At 36.0% G+C, this 5578-nt stretch overlaps 1 long non-coding RNA gene across 1 annotated transcript; it reads right to left on the reverse strand.

The window, feature by feature from the left end:
- Positions 1 to 816: 816 nt before the first annotated feature.
- Positions 817 to 1528, reverse strand: LOC128198541 (uncharacterized). The gene is made up of 2 exons (XR_008251297.1): positions 1144 to 1528; positions 817 to 1054 (listed from the first exon to the last, which is right to left on the reverse strand). It is a non-coding gene; the product is annotated as an uncharacterized LOC128198541 (long non-coding RNA).
- Between the last annotated feature and the right edge of the window lie 4050 nt (positions 1529 to 5578).

A 5578-nucleotide genomic window follows, 5' to 3' on the forward strand; every position in this document is an offset into this window, starting at 1 on the left:
CCTGTAATTAGATCAGAACACATAGCAATGTTGTTTGGTGCCATATCTGGTACTAAAGTAAGCGTAGCTTGTCCAAGGACATGTTCCTTTGTATGGAGGCTGGGCCATTATTCCGAGTGTCAAATAAACAGAGCAAATTATTTTTATCTTAAATGAACATAAAATATAGGTCTTAAAACCAGAAATAAAAAAAAATTTGGTAACCGCATTTTTTAAAATTAATTAAATAAAACGTATTTTTTTCATTAACTAACAACATTAATTAAGAATTTTTATCATGGCAACATGCTTGTAACTCACACCCTGACAGATTGTCAGAGATCTTTGCGTAGTAGCGTTCGTTTATGGCGTTTTAAAGCAATTTAAGGATTTTTTTGTTTATTGCTTCTCTGTCTACGATTTAATGTTTCTTTAGAACTTGTGTCATATTGACATTTGACAAAATTACGTGACATTGACAGCCTTCACCGGATATTAATTAAATTTCAGGAGTTTTTATTGACTGCTTTTTACACTTTTATTGTATTGTCTTTGTTTAATTTGTAGAGGAGGGGGCGAAAAAAAAAATATCTAATCAATGCGGATCCCAAAAATTCTGAAAATTATTTTCTCAACAACAATTTGTATCTTATATCCGTAAAAGATACTATGGTCCTGCTTATAAATTATAAATAATAATGGCCCATTTTGGGACATGTCCTTTATATACTACCTTACTTATACTCCAACCATCTTCGGGAACACTGTCACGGGAAATTCTACTGTAATGAGTTTATGATAATATTGTTATGGGTTATTCTAATTGAAGTACACAAGTCCATTTCACAAGTTTATTATTATTGAATCAATTAAGAATCATTATTTAGAAGATGCAGCAAACACCACTAATCTACTTATGAACTAATGTTGGACGCCAGGAGGGTTTGCGTTTAGATGTTCTGCAGGCACCCTACCAAGCCTTTCAATAGTGCTAGCTCGGAGCTGACCCTCAGGGATCAGGTTTGTGAATACAGTGTGATACAGTTCCCTCGTGCTGAGAAGGCGTTTCAAGAGGCTAAGAACAATAGAAACAACATCATGTTTAATCTAATCGTTATCTACATGTTAAGTAATGCGCGAGTTTTATATTAGTCTAACACTTACCCTTCTCAACACATCCAAAATATACTTTAGACAATTAAAGCAAAACTAAATCACTGACAGTAATTATTCACAAATGTCTGTACACAGTAGTAGCTTTGAAGCGACGACGCCTTACACAATGCAACCGTCTGACCTCAACTCAATCTCTCCACAAAATGGCCGATACAATAATACAATAATTTTAATTAATTGCAAATAACTAATACACGTCATACATATTCCCTATAAATTAAAAAAAGACATTTTGACATTTTGGCTAGGGTTCGAACTCACGACCGTATTAATTTAGGTCCGACAGTTTACCCACATTGCTGTGCGGTCTTTACTAAGTTATGTGGAAATGTTCTTCGTATTTGAAATATTCCTACTCATTGAGCTGCTATTCATATCAATATCTAAATAAAAAGTTTATTAATTTTCTTACAATTTATACTCTACGTTAAACGACAAACCCTTTGTTTGTTGAAAGCTCAATAAATCCATTTGCCAATAGTTGGCAGTCAGTAGCCAGTACAGTGCGGCGGAAGTTGCCCGTATTACGATTGTACTTCCGTTTGATTGCGATAGACGTTTATTAAAAGGCTTGTATGAAAGAGATACTGGCAGTTATCTATTGTGATAAGCCAATAGTTTTTTACTACTTTTATACTTTTAAATATGGGAAGCAAGAAAATAAAGGGCCATTATCACACTAATATTATAAAGGCGAAAGTTTGTGTGTAGTGTAAAAGTGTGTAAGTATGTTTATTCCTCTTTTACGCTGCGGCTACTGAAGCGATTTGGCTGAAATTTGGAATGAAAATAGGTTTTACTCTGAATTAACATATAGGCTACTTTTTATTCCGGAAAAATCCATTGTTCCCGCGGGATTTGTGAAAAACCAAATTCCACGCGGACGAAGTCGCGGGCGTCCGCTAGTTATTTATAATTTACAAGTGGGTTGATAGTATAATTTTCAAAATTTTTGGAATCAGCGTTAATTAAATAAATATTTTTTTTTGTTTCGCTCCCCTTGTCTACAAATTGAACATAGACAATGCAGTAAAAGTGTTTAAAACAGCCAATAGAAATAGCTGAAATTGAATTCATATCCGGTTTTAGCTGTCAATGTCCTATAATAATATTGTCAAATGTCAATATGACACAAGTTCAAAAGAAACTAAATTGTAGACACTAAATAAAGCATTTGCTTTAAAAACGCCATATATACGAACGCAACTATGCGAAAATCACTGATAAATAATCTGTCAGGGTGTGAGTTGAGAGCATGTCGCCATGATTAAAATTCTTAACTGATGTTGTCAGCTAATGAAAAATTTACATTTTATTTAATTAATTAAATTAATAAAAAAATGCGGGTTTCAAAAAACTTAAAGCTATATTTTATGTTCTTTTAAAATAAAAATAATAATTTGTACTGATTACTTGACACTCTGTGGTAAATTCAGTAGTGTGTTCTTCGATGGATCAAAATATATCTTGATTTATTTGTTTTCCATGAACTAATACTTCAATTTACAAGGTTTTCGTAGTCTTATTAAAATCGTTCATCATCATTTTCATCGTTCATAATACTATTACAGTCGGAGCTGGCGGAGTTTATTGTGGGCTCTTCTTAAAACTAAAGCGGGTTTGGAACCCTCGTAACTTTAGTTTTAAGTTTTCGACATTTCTTATCTTATAACCTAGCATTGCAATTTCAAGTGTCACAAAATATTGTTAAAATTATCGTTGATATTTAATCAAACTAAAAAAAACATATTTTTTTATTTATGAGTGGAATTAAGCAATGTAATACAACAACGGGCGGTGTAATTCGCATCCGAATTACGGTTACGTTGTTAAAATACTTGAATAGCAATTTATTACTGGCAACGTCTAAAATAGTTGTTTTAATGTGTTCCAGCCAAGTCATACGCGGTTTAAACATAATGCCGTGAAATTAATGGCAGTACAGTTTATTTACTGGCAACATTATGTTCACCGTCAAAGTGTAGTTACACGTTCCCGCTTCGTCATGATGGAAGCATAAATCAAAACTTCGCGAGCTTCCATATGTACAGCGTGTTCTTACTAAGTGCAAACCTACAACCAATTATAATAAGAAAATGGAAAATCTGCTAAAATACAGAGGCGATTATTTTATTTAACAGTATGGAGAACACAAATTAAAATATAATATTGAGGGAGCCTTGACAAAGCTAAATCGTCTGGAAACTGACGCCATGATCTCTTATAAATTATTTTGTAGAAAAAACTGACTAGGTATATTTAAACATACACTATTATATTATTTTTAGAAGTTATAACTACCCTCAGCAGGCGGGTTCATCATCGCAGGGTTCGATTTTAGAATTTAGGTGTCGCTGCTGCTCGAAACCGGCCTGTTCCGTTTACAAAATCTAACCAATTTTGAAGAGTTATACCGCCATTTGTCGCTTGCCAGATTCGTCGATCTGTCTGCAGGGTGCACCACGAGCAGGTGTGTTTGGCAGTTGGGGAGCACTCCTTTTTTTATTCATTAAAAGTTAGCCCTTGACTACAATCTTACCTGATGGTAAGTGATGATGCAATCTAAGAGGGAAGCGGGGAAAAACTTGACAAGAGGATGAATATCTTCACCCTTTCGGTTTCTACAAGACATCGTACCGTAACGCTAAATCGCTTAGCAGTATATCTTTGTCGATAGGGTGGTAACTACAGCCATATCCGTTTCCACCAGCCAGACATGCACCAATTAAGAAAACCTCAATCGGCCCAGCTGGGGATCGAATCCAGGATCTCGGTATTGTAAATCCACCACGCATACCACTGCGCCACGGAGGCCATCAAAATTTTACATCCCTGCATGTTGGTGGCACAAGTAAGCGAAGTTTAGAATTCCTCACACAGTGAACCATCCACTGACAATGTTGATGAAAATTATACTGTAAACTTAACAAATACAAATCTATACTAATATTATAAAGCTGAAGAGTTTGTTTGATTGTTCGTTTGAACGCGCTAATCTCAGGAACTACTGGTTCGATTTGAAAAATTCTTTCAGTGTTAGATAGCCCATTTATCGAGGAATGATATAGGCTATATATTATCCCCGTATTCCTACGGGAACGGGCACCACGCGGGTGAAACTGCGCGGCGTCATCTAGTCTTTTATGAAATGACGCATATCTGGTCACATCGACCAACTTATTTAGTCGAAAAAGGGTATTTTCGAATAACAAAGAAATCATAATATTTATTCATATATACCTTTATTAAAACTAAATAAGATTTACGGGCTGTGTTACACCCTGTATAAATTTACGAGTTACAAGCAATTAGATGCTTGTACGATGTAACCCGCTAATGCCGGAAACACACTCACAACACATATATTTTCGAAAAATAAATAATTGAAGTTCACTAATTAGAGAACGCTGAACAAAGGTTCCAAGCAATTTCGGCTCTTAGATACCTTTAATGTAATTTCATATAGGTATGTAATATGGATTAATTGATTATTATCTGACGGACTCCGTGGCGCAGTGGTATGCGCGGTGGACTAGGATTACAAGACTGAGGTCCTGGGTTCGATCCCCAGCTGGGCCGATTGAGGTTTTCTTAATCGGTCCAAATCTGGTTGGTGGGAGGCTTCGGCCGCGGCTAGTTACCATCCTACCGGCAAAGACGTACCGCCAAGCGATTTAGCGTTCCGTACAGTGGACGTGTAGAAACCGAAAGGGGTGTGATTTACATCCTCCTCCTAACAAGTTAGCTTGCTTCCATCTTAGATTTCATCATCACTTTCCATCAGGTGAGTTTGTAGTCAAGGGCTAACTTGTAAAGAATAAAATATATATATACATATATGAATTTTAAAAATATTCAGTATAATTACAGATCAGTAGTAGCGCCATTCCAACCCAAACTAATCTCTCCTTCAAGGTCCTTCTTCCCCATCCCACCCATCAAAAATTATATTGCCAAAAAGGAGCGCTAATAACTTAGCTACCCATAAAAACATCTCAGCACAGAGTTGTACTTCTAGTAGGTCGGGTAGGGTTGTGTTATCGCCGCGTTGGAATGACTTTCGGTACGGTGTGCTCGTGGCGTTCGAGCCGTCCACATCTCTTGTTGTGAAATTCTTTATGGGTTACTTGGGATAGGCGGGGAGAGTGACTTGAATGGAAAAGGGGAGTGTTTGTTAACGGTCAAAGCCCTTAACCTTAACCTTAACCAAAGCCTTTAACCCTACACACAACGTTCACAAGTGCGGACTTCACTCAAGGTCATTCTCTGCCATTCTAGGGCTTATTTTGGTTACAATTTGATTTGTTAATTAAGTTGTCCTGACAAATGTTGTGAATTTTGTTTGACATTGGTTTTCTTATTTTTGTAATCACTTTTGACTCTGCTAAAAGTTGTGGCAGTATTTGTCGGAAATGAGCGAATT

This window comes from Bicyclus anynana, chromosome 12 (genome assembly GCF_947172395.1).
Source record: "Bicyclus anynana chromosome 12, ilBicAnyn1.1, whole genome shotgun sequence".
NCBI classification, from domain to species: domain Eukaryota; kingdom Metazoa; phylum Arthropoda; class Insecta; order Lepidoptera; family Nymphalidae; genus Bicyclus; species Bicyclus anynana.